Raw genomic sequence first — 16,161 nt, forward strand, 5'->3', positions numbered from 1 at the left:
ACATGTTGCGTTCCCAGCCTTCATCCTGAAGGCCCAGCATTATCACCATCGAGTCTCTGCTCTGCACAAGCCCAGCCAGAAATAAGGAGAGCTGGTGGGAATGATGGGCGCAACCTGGGGCTTAGGAGCAGCCACCACTTCGTGTTTGGCTCCTTACTGGTGTTACAAATACACCTCTTTCTGAAAATTGTCAGTTATTTACTGTTCCTTAAAAAAATGACGTGATCTTCCCTTTACATGTGGTTAATAAAATTTGCTAACAATTTATTTAAAATGCCCATCTAAGCAAAGTAGCGTGTAATCACAAAGCTGCGTTAACATAAAGCAGTACACGACGTGAGCTTGTAAGGTCTCCCTCAAGCTACCCAGGACTCTCTCAGTTACCTCGGGCTCAGGTTTGTGGGGTGCACAGGACCCCCTTTGCCCCATTTGGCCCTGCAGTTATTACATCAAGCACAACGCAAACCAGTAATGACGGGGGTCTTTGCCTCCCTGAGATCCACCAACACAGGAGATCACACCGGGATTCTTCCAGTCTGTCAACCACGTGTTTATAGAATCATTGAATAGTCTGTGTTGGAAGGGACCTTTAAAGGCCACCTAGTCCAATCCCCCTGCACCGAGCAGGGACATCATTCAGCTGGATCTGTCCCCTCAATGGGCATGTTTTCCCTGCCAGGTATCCAGTACTGGTCCTGCGAATCAAGAAAGTGAAGTGCTGGATGGGTCCAGTGTCTGGCCAGGTGGCCTCACCCTGCCCAGCAGGCAATACCAGCCCAGCATTCCATCCTTGCAGAAAGCGGCTGCTACCTGCCTGTCCCAGCCACAGCAATCCCGCTTTGTTGTCTCTACACAGGAGGACACGGAGAAGGGAGGGGTAGAAATGGGCTCAGCAAGAAGTGCTAGAAATCCAGCTTTGCACCTCTAAATCTCTTTGGCCAACGCTAGTCAGCTCTGATTTGTATTAAAGCCCAACTGTATCGCTTGCTGCTTGTTAAATGGGCCACAAACGGTTAATGTTTTGTGCACGGTTGGTCACAGGCTGCTTGTAGCACTGAGCAATTTTCTCTCATTGTCTCTGTCAGCCAAAGACCTGAAGTTTTCTTATTTTTACTCCATATTTGCCTGTTGGACTCGTTAAGTTCATGGAGGGAAGTGTGAAAACCTGTCCCCAAGCTCCCACATTTCCCTGGGAAGCAGAACCCAGCGACCCGTGGAGCAGCAGAGGAGGATTTGGGTTGCCCTCAGTGCTCACAGAGCCACCCTTGGTGCGTGTGGCCCCCAGCTAGTGCCGGCGGGGGGGACATCAGCGCGGTGGGGGGCTGGTGATGGAGCCACGTGGCTGAGCTGGGTTGTAGCAGCAACCAGGCATCACCCGGAGCAGTGGGGCCCTGGGGTCGCCCGATGACAGAGCCGAATAAATCACTGAGCAGAGGCACACAGCGGAGGGTATGGTGGTTACCCCTGGGAGCTTTTCCAGCCAGTTACCCCGGAGGTCCCATGAAGCCGTGTGGAGGGGCATACGGCGTTTATGGAGACACATCCCCTGGCCTGCCGGAGCTCAGGGGACAGGCACCATCTCCAGCACAGCAGCGAACGCTGCCACATGCCCACTCCACTCAGCTTAAATGCAGGTTTCCCCTCAAGCTGAATTCATGCCACCCCAGAGCTCTTGGCTGCTTTGCAAGTGTTGCTGCCTGAATTTCACTTCCCTACTGGGAGACCGAGCTCCCAGTTCTTCCAGTAAGATACAGGTTTGAATCCAGGTCATATTTCTGCTCTTCTCCACCGTCATCACAGCTGTTTGCTCCAAACATGAATATATTTTTGTAAGAGCAAAAGCATGAATTATTTCAAACTTGCCTCAGGATGAATTTTCAAGGGTACTGTGGAGACTGTTTCCACAACAAAATGGGAGCTCTTCTGGTGAATTGTTCATGTTACTTCCAGGAATGCTAGAAAAGAGGTTGGCTGTTTTTAAAACGTCAGCAGATACCTGGAATGGGAATTTGTTTCCAGAAATCCTTTGGAAGCTATTGTTGTTGTTGACGTTGCTGTCTAATCTGACCAAAAGTTCAATGTGGCAATTTTCATTAGACCTTGCTTTAAGGTGTAGGCAATTAGCCTAACAAAATCTCAGATGGGATCTCTGCTGTGTTTGCAGTGCCTGTTGCTCTGATTCTTACCTGGTGGAAAACGGCTTTGGAGGAGCACAGCCACGTCTTTGTAGCTGTTTACACCGCATTTCTGACAGAGCTCCACCCTGCTTTCCCCATTTGTACTTTGTTTTTCATGAATAAAGGTCATGGCATTGGCATCACAAAAAATATTGTTGCTGTAGAAGGAATTCAGCTGTCCCCTCTGGGTAATAAAACAAATCACATGACAGGACAGTAATGCACTCAAACATCGGCAGGGGAGAAATCAGAGATGGAAGAGAAGCCTAAGACCCGTGGAGATCTCTGCAGACCTGCAGCATCCCACAGGTCAGCTCTCTCCCTGCCTGTGCGAGGCCTCTAATATTGGTCTCTAATATTTTGCACAACCTAGTTTTAAACGTACCCCAGCTGTTAGCAGTGGGTCTGCTGTGGGTGCCTGCCTCCCAGCCGGACAGGTCACACTGCTGGAATTTGTTTTCTGACAGCCGAAGGGCATTTTCTTTGCTTCGATGTCATACCGTTAGTCCAGCACCTTCCTGCAACCGTTGTTGGGCCAGGGGCCACGGTTATGCGACGGCTGGCCCCGCTCTGGGGGCTCTACAAGGAAGCGCTGTGGCGAGGGCACCTCGGTGCCAGCAACCAGCTTAAGCCGCTGCCTCGTGTGGGACTCTGACCGGGTTGTATCCCAGTTACACAATCCATCTTTTTGGCCATGGTGTATTTAGATCAGGGGATAAATGCGTAATAACCACATCCCTTGACTCAGCTATAAAGTAAATGAGATTTTCCCCGTGTTTCTGTATAAACATCCACACTGACCTTCGTGTCTGTGCTTGTGTCAAATTCACCACTTGTCTTTTGGTTCAAAAGCCATTGTTCCAATCTTTTGTTATGGGTGAGTCTCTCAAGCTCTGTGATGTTTTCTCTTCCTTTCAGTCTGCTGATACTTTCTAGCAAGGTGATGTTTTAACTACCTGCAATATTCCAGGAGTCATTTCGTCACAGGTGCTTGCACAAACACAGCGCCAAACCTATGGTCCATGTTTTTATGATTCTCTTGGCATATACCAAAAGCTGAATTGTTCTGAGAAAATGAGGGGAAACCAGTGAAAGTTGCTGTATCATTGTTACAGCCAAGGACACGGGACAGCCAACGAGCAAAAGCTCTACATCAAAAGCACCGGCAACACTTCCAGCAAGAACGCCACTCAAGCAATCCCCAATTCACAGAATTCAGCAGGAAGGGTGTTGGAAAAGAAACTCTGGATTAAGCAGATCTTGAACTTTCCTTCCCAAGATCACACCAATAAATTTGAGTAGCAAATCAAATTCTACAGAAAAAGTTGAGGATTTTATTAGTAAACAGCCTAGATTTGAATTCCTTGTTTTTTTCTTGGCTAAAGTCTCACGGAAGATATGTTTGAAACTGAGAATTGTCTGAATAATAATGAATACTAGTTTTTATACAGTATTTTAGCGTAATTCCAGAAAATATAATTTAAGGAGTAGAAATCTTCCTTGTTGCAACACCGTCAGGATTCATGTGGCAATAGCCAGTGATCAGATAAAATAGAAGCAATTAATAAAGTATTTCATCATTAGAAAAATTTCCAAGACCGGAAGGTTTTGCAAATCATCCAGCAGGTTTTGCACATCCTCTGGCATTTGAGATTTTGTCACTAATGAAAACTAAACGAATGTGAATACAAGTATAAGGCTTAAAAATGTGTCACACAGGCTCAGTGTGCACAGAAATAGCATTTTAAGGGAGTTGTTCCAATTTTTTAAAAATTGCGTCTTTTCATTATAAAGCAGTCTCCTCTTGATTATTAACAGAATAAAAGTTGCCTCAGAGAGAAAGCAGTTTTTAAAGATAAGACCATCACCCTCTTATTTTCACTTAGCATTGGCTAAGAACTGGTTGATGTTACATCCCCATTTAAGGTTTCCACACCTCTTAGCACTTTGCATTGTATTTCCTCCATGAAGTTTCCTAACTTCTGCTAACCTTGTAGGCCTGAGAGGCCTGCAGAGCACATCTACACTCTATAGGAAGTGGTTTTGGTGTTGCTTTGACAACCTTAAATCAGTACTGAGCAAGCAGAGGTGCTGCTCAGCAGAGAAATAACATCAAACTCTTGTACATCCTCATAATTATTAAGAATAGAGGCAGCGGTTACGATGATGAAGCCTAATACCCTGCAAGGAAATTGCAATTCTGTCTGTTTTACTCCTCCCCTACCTTTTAATTTGATAAAATGTCTAGTCCTGGTGCTGCTTGTTTCAGTGCACTCTCGATGACTGGGGAACCATTCTTTCCTTTGCTCACAGTGTCCCCAGATATGAACTAAGAGTGGATAACAAATCCTCTGTGACTCTGTGGTAATGTAAAGGGAGAAGGATCTCACCCACTGGAGAGCTGATGTCCTCTTTCACTTTACTCCAGAGCCGACTGCAGTTTGGGAGAAAGAAATTAATCCTTTTTATTTTTTTTTTTCTAGGTTTTTGATGTGAAGCTAATTTAATTCACCCTTGTAAAGCATTTGGGGATCATCTGATGAAAAGTCCTAAAGAAACACAAGGTATCCCTGCCTCTTGTGTTGCAAAGCTAAAGCCCGAGATCTGAAAAGAGAAGTGTGCTTAGAACAAAGGGGTTTTGAATGCAAAAACAAATCATAGCAATGCACGCTGACAAAAACTTCATCAGCCTGCTGCCATTCACATTTTTCAAATACACATTGAGTACTGTCGAGGACCTTGGCTACCTTTGTCTGTCACTGCTCCAAGTCTATTTAAGCTTTCTTCAAAACTAGTCCCTGCTGCCACTCAGGTATTTCTTGCTGCTGTTGCTTTTAATGCCATTCATCTTTGAATTGTTTCCAGTCTGCAAACATCCTTCTGGTACCAAAATTGAACAGAATATTTCAGGCAGTTGTCTAACAGCATTGAAAAAAAGTTTAAAGCTCTGTCCTCCATGACTTTTACATAGTCAACCCATATTCTTTCGATTTCAGACCTTGTTTTAGGTCTACACAAGAAAGGCTTTGCCATCTTTGCTTTGGTTTGGTTGTTTTTTTCCCCTTTGGTTTAGATTTTTTCCAATTTTCCGGGTAGATTTCACACAGCTTGCCACCACAGCTCTAGTGGACAATAAAAACATGTATGGGAACTCCTCCAAAGTACGTGTCTGCAAGCAGTGCTATGCCAGGAACATCATTACCAGAGTCCCAGTAACTAATCCAGAACTCATGCCATAATTTTTATGTGTACCAGGGGCACTGAAACCCATGCTGAAATACTTGGCAAGTCTGTCCTTAAATTAGGATATATTCTATTGATATTGGCTATGATTGATCACAACATTCCTTGGTTTTGAGGTAGTATTTCTGAAGGGGGAGGGTTTGCGATGCCAGTTCTTGTCATATGTTTTCCTGTCTCACCCTATCTCCAAGCCCAGCTAATCTGATGATATCCAACTGTCCTAATGAGCTGCATCTAGTTCTGTGAAGCGTTGACAGCTGCCTGTCCTATTGCCAACAAAAACTTCTGAGACAGCTGTATCTCATTCCTGCAAGTACGCAAATTGCTTAGTTTCCAGCCCAAATATGACACATAATGATACTTCTTTTCATTGATCCAGGTCTAAAAAAAGGTGTGTCAAGAATGCACTTAATTATTTCCTCACGTGCAGTTTAATCCCTCAGCTGGAAATAAGGTTTCTGTCTGCTGGTTATAGAGTAGAAATCAAGGGCTTATGTCCTTTACAGCAGAGGTACAGTCACACGGGCTAAGGTCAGTGAGAAGGACACGTTCCTCCAATTAGCGTTGGCATGTGTTTACTTATATTTTTATACATTGGTAAATCTTCCATTTGCTGCTCTTGGATTCAGAGCACATGGCAAGAGCTTCAGCTTGTTCTTATTCAGGTAGGATTTAATGCCCTTAAATCTTCACTGCAGACCTAGCCCATCTCAGGCATGTGGGATTCGCTTTCTTCCCCACAGATAAGGCCAAAAGCTGATGGACACAAAGGCTCACCAGCCTTTCCTTGCTCTGGACTGCAGGCCCAGAGCACCGAAACTGGGTGATAGGTAAGCAGATAAGACCAGGCTACCAAGAAGAAATTACAAACTAGTCACAGCCTTCTAGAGGGAAAGCCACCTAAAACAGAGAGTGAATTTGCAGGATAAATTTTGTCTTGGGTGACTTCAGTGTCCACAGGAACAATAGCACACAACAATCTCCTGACAAAGATGGGGAAGTGACACAAAGAAACGCTGATCCTGGTCCAAATGTGGTCAGAATAAATAGAAGCAACACCTCCACTGACAGCTGGTCAGGGCACCTCATCTCCGGGCAGAAAGAACAGTTTCCCTTGTGAAAAGAAAAACCCACATCTACCCTCTGCCCCTCATAACTTCTATGATTTGCCACATTCCAAGAATCATAAAAACACTACTGAGCCAGGGGCCGAGGGGCAGAAAAGCACATTTGGTGCTGGCAGACTCCTGTAGCAGCCCAGGTCACTGGTGTGGCCTCTCCAATGCCAGCCTTTCCCACTCTGTTTTCACAGCTCAAGGTAGGACCCATTTCTTCAATCCAGCTTTTCCTCAATAAGTTCCTCACAAACATACAAGCACAAAAACTCAAGACTCTTAAGATCAGGCTGGGAAGGAAGAAAGAGAGAGTTTGTTATTATTTCAGGATTTTTCTTTCTTTTTTTTTTTTAATTCTTGGGATATGCTCAAACATTACGACGGTGGAGACCATATAAGTAGCTAGATTAGAGCAACAGACATAACAGTGGTATTGGATACAGAAATAGCAGTCATTGCCAGTTCCATGGAAAGAAAGGACAAATGAATAAACATCGATCATAACATCTGAAACCACCAGGCTTGGAAAAGCCTCCTTATTTTAGGAATACTGCAGTGAAAGATGCCAAGGCTAGATCGGACCAGGTCTGACATTTTCTCAGGAGTATAATTGCCATTGAGGAAGAAAAGGATGTTTGAGGATGGATGAACCCAGGAATCTTCTCTGCCATCATCTTTTAGTCATTAAGCTCTAGGGACAAATACAGGGATTTGCATTTTTGGTAGGGCTTATTTTTATTTTAAATCTGTAGTTTTTACTGAGCACTTTTTCCACGTGTTTTTCAGGCTGAAAAATTGCATGCAGTCCCAGGATGATGTACAAACTGAATGCAAGGGCAAGCAAAAAATCCAAATAGATCTATCCTTCAGTATCTCTCGAGTACAAGATGGTCTCACCTCTACAGGACCTTCTCCCCTGTTAGCAGATCTAAGACACCATGAAGAATAAGGCAGGGAGGAATCCATAAGGAAATGGTGAGCATGTTGACTGAATGTCAGTGCAACACCACCAGGAGTCCTATCCCAGCCTACAGGCTTGGAAAGGTACTTTCTATGTCTGGTGTTGTTTAGGAAGATGTTTCTGAAGACAGATAGCCTGTGCCATTCTGGGGAGGGAGGAACTGGCTTCTTTAGGATTACTGAAAACTTACTAAATAAGAAGCTGTCTGTATTTCATCACAGCTGGAGACCAGCACAATTGCAACACAGTTAGAAAAGCTGGAGGTTGAAAGAAGAGACATTCTCTGATTTGAACCAAGTTCCTTACGTTATAGCCGGTGTGTGCAAAATGCATCTGTGTTCCGTGAAGTGTGGGATACTACATATCTCTGTCTCTCTCAGCAATATTTTGAGCTTTAAATCGAGCTGAGTGCTCAAATCCTGGAAGATGGCATTGGGAGGCCAATCCCTTGGGACATCCTTGGTGTCAAATTCTTTAAGGATACCTGAGTAGACTATGCAAAGGGATCGCTTAATGTGTCAAAAGGAGGTGACACCTTCTGTAGGGCACCAAGAAGACCATACATTGTAAAAGTAGCCCAAATCTTGGTTTCCTCAGCAAAAGATAACTAATGAAAAATAAATCCAAGCATAACCGCAATGTGGTTTTAAGAGGCTTGAGATACAGATTCAAGCAGGGATGCCTAAAATGCACATCAAGGGTGAAATGCTGGCATCATGAAAATCAGCAAGAAAATCTCCTAGTGACTGTGTTGGGACTGTATCCATACAGTGTATTCAGACAAAGACAGTATAAACACCAGAGGCTCAATTGTCCCTGAGCTAACAGTGCTTGGTTGTTTAAGCGCAGGAAATGGCCCACCCTTTTCCCACCTTTGTACACCCAGGCAGGGGTCAGACACAGTGTAGCTGCCATAAGGGCAAGGCTGATCCAAGTTAATGTCTGGCACTGGGTGACCAAGGCAGGGAGATGGCAGAGCCGCTGCCCTGGAGCTCTCCGAATGATTGCAGAGGTGGCCACAAATAGGGCAAATGTGCAGTCAGTCTGTGAAAGTGCCCTGTGACCAAGCAGATACACTCCACCCATTGTCTTGGAGAAACTGGATTAAACCACTGCTCAAGACACAGCTTGCTTTCTTAGAGTCAAAAGTCAATACTTAGGTGAAAGAAAAGTTTCAACAGTCGCCCTTATCAGGGGAAGAAGTCCGAGAAAGCAAAAGTACCACTGCCATCAACACAACACATCCCACCTCCTTCCAGTATCTTTTGCCACCATAGCAGCATCCTTAAGTAGTTGTTTTTAATTCAAGACTGAGATGATTTCATCTTTCATGTTCATTATCTGAGTAAGTGACTACATACTTCTCTCGTTCATCATATTTGTCTTGATTATTCACCTTTGGTAATGGAACATATAACAGGAGAGGGAAGGTGTGAGTTCACTGCCAGGGAGTGCCTCCACAGGCAAAATGAAATGCAGGTACAAAAATCAAAACCCGTGACGGAAGACAACATTCCCTTTTCATCTTTTCTTAACTTAAAAACTCCGTGCAAAATAGTTGCCCAGTCCTCTACAGGAGCTCGCCGCGGATTAAGCATGTTGTGAAGCCTTCATCTTGGGAGCAGTGGGAGGAGGCATCGGAGCTGAATTTCCATGCTACATAGACATGCACACATTTAATCCAGTTGTGGTTTTTCTCAATATGCAAATATCCCAAAGTCAGCTCTGATCCAACTCATCAGTTCCAGCTAATTTTCAAGCTAAGGGCTCTAATAAGCAGACTTAAGAGCATCTGGGCAAATTTAGCTCCAACCAATTTGCCTCTAGAACATCCTTTGAATACATTTGGACAGTCTGTGTTCACAAAGCTGCATAAAACATGCCTTGCCAGCTGCTGGCTGGGCCTCTCAGCCTGGCACGCTGCTGTCGCTGCTGAATCTCTGCTAAAGCCTTGACAAAGTGCTTACCGTCATTCCCCTTTTCTTTAGTTGACATTAAGTGTACCCCGGTATAATGATGCGCAACAAATGTCTGGAATAATGATGATTTAACCACTGGACAGGCAGCGTGCTGGCAGGGGGCTCATCGCCTCACGTCACTGTGCCGCAACCTTGACCTAATGATATCTGAGAGTAAGAATGTAGAGCAATCGCTACCATCCAGACTTGGCTTTCCCACTGCAGCCCAGTGCCAAATTTGATAGTCTCTTTAGTGATCCACACACATGCCTGTTATGACAAGTTCATTTTAAAGAGGTCAGGTAGCAGCTGATGGGTGGTGGGAATCTTTTAGCATTCCCAAAACAGGCAGCGTTTGAATGCACAATATACAGATGCAAACATCAGCAGATGTCTTAGCAATACCCTGTGCTAGATTCTTTGTGAACTTGGGGTACTTGCTGTTTGGTGCTTAATTATAGTCTCTATAGCAGTTCGTTACTTGAGGCACGTTGGGATCTAGGAATCCCAGTCAGATTCCGAGTCCCTTTGTGCCAGGTGCTGCACAAACACAAGTGCCAGTTCTGGTAGGTCATACGAGCTAAGGCCCTGCAAACTCTTACCCATGTGCTGAACTTTCTGTACAGCTGTAACTTCGCTTGGTTCAGTCTGATCTGCGCAGATATGCAGTTCTATTGTGTTCTAGTTCATTATCTATTTAACGCCTATTGAACTCTCTGCAACTGCTTAAACGCGTAAGGTAAATCATGCGCATAAATGTTTGTAGAATGTAGGGCTTAATAAAGACCAGCAGCAATATAGGCAGAGGAAAGCTTGGGAGGGAAGATAAAAGTAACCATAAAGGGAACATGTGATTACATAGACTAGCCACGTACATGATTTGTGGGCTTCGCGGTTTGGGAATTCTGTTTGTTTGCTTAATGTAAATGAGCAAGAGAATTCAAAGAATCTCTGCCACCTACTGAAGCTGAGAACTGAAATGCTTTAGGCCTCACCCAGTGCATTTATAAGTTCTTCCTTGTTCAGCAAAACACTTGGCCACATTTTGCACCCTAAGAGGAGAACACCAAATAGTGTGCTTTCTGCAAGACCTGGGGGCCGCTTGCCTGCAGAGTGCAAACCCAAATAAACATGCTGTCCCCCAAATACTGCTGCACAACGAACACAAACAGGGAGGGCTCCAGCGAGGTTTGGGGGTGTTTTTTCTTTCAATATTTGTGAACTCTTTTCTGCGTTACTTGACTAGCTCTAACAAAAAGCCACATTTGGGAATGTGCTGTATTCAGAGTCTAATTTAGACGTACCCAATTTAGATGCAAGTTCTCACCATGCATCACTTTTAGAACAAGTTTCTTTGTAAGCTGTTGACAGAAAATGTTTATAGTCCTATTATACTCAAGTAAAAATTGCAAACTGAGTAATGGATGTAATATCTTTTCCCTTGGTTTACTGGAGTTTATTTCCCTGTTGTGCAAAGTTTTGTCCAGACTTTTTAAACAAATTCACTTTGTCTTGACTCATGCTTTTTGTTCTCCATGGACAGTTTAACAAGCCGGAGTTTGGAGAGTTTGCACAATGCATCTGTTTTGGAGTGACAATATTTCCAGGGAACCAGGATTTGTAAAACCAATTATGCTAATCAGAAATGTGGTGTAACTCCTCTGCTTTGGGAACACTGAGGTAACAGGTCACCTTTAACTTACTGACACACTTTGAATTTTGCCTACTGAATGCTTGCAACAATCGACACATCGAGTATCAGCTATTTGTAGCACTTGGCAAACAGAATAAAAAAGGTGAAACTCTGAATGATTTTTTATCAGTTCTCTGCAGGTCTAAAAGTCTTCTTTAACAAAGAGTTTCTATGCTTGCTGAAGTTAAACATACACCAAAGATAAGCGTAAGCCTGAAAGTTTTGCTGAAATAATACTCAGTTAGGCACGTTTCTGCAGTTTTTTGCTTAATCTGGGCCACAGCTAACAGCTGGGTAGTGATACTGAGTGTAACAACCGGGACTCCAGGGAGGGTGTGGATGCTATCTATGACCCACTTAAATTGATTGCTATTCAAGTTTTGTGTCAGTTACAACACTTTACAAAGATAGAGACTCTCTACAAACAGGGCCAAGGTGTCTTCACGATTTAATGACACCTCACTTTCTTATAGATCTCCAGAGCCCTTTAGCTTTTCACCTTGCCTGGTGGCTTTCTTTTCACCCCAGCGTGCCAAGTTGGGTGATCTCATTAAATATTGATATGCAAAAGGAACAAGCCTTTGCTTTATTTAACATGGGTCTTGTTTGCTCTTCCTGGCATTAGATCATCATTACGTCTGCAGGGAGGGTTAGCTTTTAATCTGCGTGTTATTGTAATGTGTCTCCATCAAGATAGAGGCATGCCCCAGCAGCACAAGGTGCTGTGAAAGTTCAGGTTGTTGCTGTTAGCTACCAGCAAAGGAAATTATTTTCAGCCACCCATGTTGTATTGCCAGTGGCCAACACAGAAACCTTTTGTCGAACAAAAGCTACCAGACCATTGATATTTACAATGCCTAAGATGCAGTCCAGCCAGACCAGCAAATCAAAGGCGGAATATTGAATTTCCTACTGAAGGCTTGATCTCGTTATGCTTGACTCGCGTAAGAAATCTTCCTTTACGATATTAATCTTATTGATTTGAACACGAACCCAATACTTCTGCTACTGAAATTCCCCCTGAATAGAGTGAGGAGAAGCCAAAACTTGTGGATTACAGTTGTGAAAGAATATGCTATGAGTGGGCATTACGGGCTTTGGGAGAAACAGAACAGAACACAGTACACGATTATAAATCACAAGATCGTGCTCTTAAACCAAACACGAGGTCTTTACAAGTTTTCCTCTGAAACGAGTGGGAGGGAGGCTGTCAAGGCTAAGTCAGTGCTGTATTGCAACACACCTTTGCCATAACTTTGGTTGATGGTTCTCCCAGCGTACCTGCCTGTGCACAAACCACTCTTTCCAAAGGCTTTTATGATCTTCACATACAGACCTTGCTCTTTCCAACAAAAGTAAATAAAGCTCTCGGCTCACGAGAAAAGACACTGAGATTATGACAATCTGCTGACATGCATGATAAAAGTCTTTTTTTCCAACTCAGAATAGCCAGAATACCCCTATGAAATATTCTTTCTCATATAACATGCTGTTTTCTCATTATGCGTGTTGACATTTTTCAGACTGACCTCAGCTAGATATTTTGTTCCGGAGTCCCCATTTAGTGGGACATTTAAACAATAGTACTTTGAAGCATGCTCAGTCTCTCTTTTGAAGTCCATTCAGGCTCTGCCCTAGGGTCAGCAGGCGCATTCCAGCAATGATGCACGGACCATCTGCTGTACAAGTTTAAATCCCACTGGTCCTATACCTAGAGGTACTAATGTGTTGCATAACTCGCACTGAAAAACAGCCTGTCAGTTCAGACAGGTTCCAATTTATTCCTATAGTTCTCTTATCCTCCCACTGGAGGGCCCGTGTACAGTAACCTTTGAGCATGGTTACAGGGGACTACAAATTAATCAGATAAATAATAAGAAATGACGTGAAGTTCTTGCACTGAAAATCTTTATTCTGCTTTGTCCATCTACACCCTGGCTCTGTGATTCCCAGAGCTCACTGTCTGGCACCTCATTTAGGTGCCTTCCTATTTCAGACTTAGGTGGGCTCTGGCTAAGTTACCCTAAATAGCAATCCATGGCTTCATGTCAATTGTTGAGCAAGGCAAAACCAGGGTGGTGCAATATGAAGGCTAAGTTTTCCAAGACGATGTCAATGATTCAGATGACCAGCGGCCACTTACTTGGGTAGGAATCTGGCATCAAAAACACAACAAAAATCTCTGCCAGAATATGTCTTTGTCTATATATTTTATCCATTGTGCTTTAATGTTAACTAGTCATTATTAAACTTAACAATGCATTGGCTAAGGTTAATGTATTTCAGATCCAAGCACTGTTGGTCCTATTGATGCTATGTAAACATAGAGGAAGGAGTGGTCCCTGCCCTTGGGAGTTTAAAATCTAAACTTGGACAATACACTTCAAACATATGGTATATCCTGCAGGCTGAATTACTAAACTTCAATCAGCATTAGCTTTAACAATTAATTTATGTTGCACATATGTTCTGCATTTGGGGGCACTAGGCCTGATGGGCCTCTTGAAGGAAATGTGAGTGTGTACTTGCTGGCCTTTTAATGACAGCAGGAGGACATGGCAAAAAGCAGGAGGACATGGCAAAAAGCAGGAGGAGGCCAGTCAAGACCTGTGGGGTGGAGCATGGCATGAGGGTAGGCATGGAAGAGGGACATAAATAGAGTACAAAAGAGGGGGATTTGTATGTCTTATAGCATAGTGAAGGAGAACAGCCGTAGCAGAGCAAGCTTTTCAAAGCAGCTCTAGCACTAGTTGAGCACCAAAAGAAGTGAGCACTTTTCCACTTTTGAGTATCTGTCACTTATGTAGATGCCTCCTTGGAAACTGAGCTCTCCGGAAAATCTGTCTTCAGTGGTGGGTGCTGAGCACTAGACAATCTGGCCTGTTCGTTTTCTCAGTATGTGGTTCATCTGTTCTAAGGAACAAGTCCTTCTGGAAACATGAAAAAAAAGGTAGAAAAAAGTGTTTGGTACAGAAAAGCACACAAGCTGCCTCGTAACTACATGATCATGAAAGGCAGAACAAGCGAAATTTCATAAACCGGATGAAGTCAAATGTCTAGCCACCAGGACCCATTACAAACATTGCAATAGTCCAGGAAAGAGGGCGGACGCGGGTTAAAGCGCTGAGTAGGAGTCAGAAGATATGAATTGGCTAATTTGCTTCATCTCCCTGCTCAAAATGTTCTTATCTACCCAAAAACAAGAAGCAGAACAGGAATATCTGCCCCATTACCCTACAGGAGGATGCTGTAAACATTAGTTAGGATCAAAATACGGCCTTAGATGGAAAAGGCAGCCCATAGGATTGAAGGGAGATCCTCTGAGGCTTTCTGCCTCCACAAAACAGAGTGGAAAACAGAACGGAGCATGGAAGGACACAAAGCTGAAGAGCATAATGTGGGACATGCTCCTGTCTAAGCACTCTGGCCCAGCCTCCGGTGCCAGCAGGCCTGCAGGAATCCAGCACCCAGCTGTGAATGGACATAAATCCCCCGTTTGTTAGCCATGCCTCACGATGGAGCATGATGTAGCACTAGTGTTGGCCAGTCAACCTTTTTGGTAGACCTCCTCAGACCTTGCTGTCACCTCTGATCCCCATGAACCAAAGCAGTTGCCTTTTGCATAATGCACCTCTCTCTTTGTGTAACCTCTAAACTTTTCTGCATCTCCCTGGTGGGATTCTGTAAGAGGATTGGGTGCGCCAGGAGAGAACAACTCCATTGTCTGAGCACAAAAAGCTGTGTTCATTAGTAGACAGGCATCTAAGAACTGGTCATGGAAAAAAAGAGTGGATTTGCCATTAAATCGGATGTTCTTGGAGAGTTTCCTCAGCACAGCACCTATTTTAAGCAAACAGAAGCAATTGAGAGACCTGCCCAGTAATTGCTGAAGTCCAATCCCAGCTCTGACATTAATGCCGAAGCCAATATAATCCTCTTGTTCCCTACAATAAGGCCTCAACCTTCCACTGCGATAAATCAGCCTGACTCCTTTCATGTAAGTTAGTGTTACACCATTTGAAGATTTGGTTCAGAAATTAGAGCACTACAGGTTGGGCTCCTGCAAAAATACCAAGAAAAATCAGGTCCCCAGAGAAGTTTATGCTCCGGAACAGCAAGACGTGTACTTGTGAGCTGCTCTCATGACATTTTAGGCCCACAGAGCGGTTACCTCCTGACAGGACATGTTCCTCTGAGATCCAGGCTTACGATTGATGGCTATCTCTCAGGATAATTAACCGTCTTCAGTTGCTGCTGCCAGAGAAGGGAGGGAGCTTTGCAGTGCCCACTGCACAGCCATAGATTAACACTATGGAGGAGCTGCCAGAGGCTGCTTGGGTCCTGTCCAGTTCAAAGGGGCCAGGTCAGGAGCTGGTAATTACCCCAGATTTAAGCAAGGTTCCTAGTTCACATCCATTGCCATTTTCGAGTTACATTTGCTCTCCTTTTGATAAACAGAAAATATTTTCTTGGAAACAGTCTCATTTCTTATGCCAGTGGCAAAAACCCCTAGCTCATCATGGATGTGTCCTTTCCAAAGAATTACCACAAAAATGTCTGAAACCCTATAAAGGCTGTTAACAACTCTAAATCTCCATAGGGCTTTTTCCCCCCTTCCTCTTCCCTCTTTTCTCCTTGCTCTGATGAGCTGGTGATTTGGGAATGGCTTAAAATACCACAATAGCCATGGCAGGACATCAAGAAAGAAAAAGGAGCAGGGTTTTGAAATACTTTGTGTAAGGCTCCAAGCACTGGAGTTGGTACTTAACTGACTGGACTTTACCACACAGCAGTCAGATGATCTCTGCAGCAGCTTTGGGAAATAGGAGAAACTCTGGAGAAGGGTGGGGGGGAAATGGTCTCTGCCACATTGGTCTTTATTGTCTTATGGATTTTATCACAGTATTGTTCTTTATTTCCTGCTATTTATAGGCTCTCATGTTTTGTGCTGCTTTCATGTTTGTGTTATCTGCCTTCCCACGACATGTTTCACCCCAGCTCTTGCCTACAGCTG

General features: G+C 44.0%; 1 protein-coding gene and 1 long non-coding RNA gene across 4 annotated transcripts in view; one reads left to right on the forward strand and one right to left on the reverse strand.

Moving 5' to 3' along the window:
• SLC6A6 (solute carrier family 6 member 6) overlaps positions 1-16,161 on the reverse strand; it is a 115,421-nt gene that overhangs the window by 64,170 nt on the left and 35,090 nt on the right. The window lies entirely within an intron of this gene.
• LOC142362737 (uncharacterized) overlaps positions 1-16,161 on the forward strand; it is a 44,392-nt gene that overhangs the window by 7,671 nt on the left and 20,560 nt on the right. Inside the window, exon 2 of one of the 2 annotated variants that reach the window (XR_012765258.1) lies at positions 4,661-4,741. The exons of the other annotated variant lie outside the window; for it this stretch is intronic. This is a non-coding gene — a long non-coding RNA (uncharacterized LOC142362737). The remainder of the gene's footprint in view (positions 1-4,660; positions 4,742-16,161) is intronic. 2 annotated transcript variants of the gene reach the window in all.

This window comes from Opisthocomus hoazin, chromosome 11 (genome assembly GCF_030867145.1).
Source record: "Opisthocomus hoazin isolate bOpiHoa1 chromosome 11, bOpiHoa1.hap1, whole genome shotgun sequence".
Taxonomy (NCBI): domain Eukaryota; kingdom Metazoa; phylum Chordata; class Aves; order Opisthocomiformes; family Opisthocomidae; genus Opisthocomus; species Opisthocomus hoazin.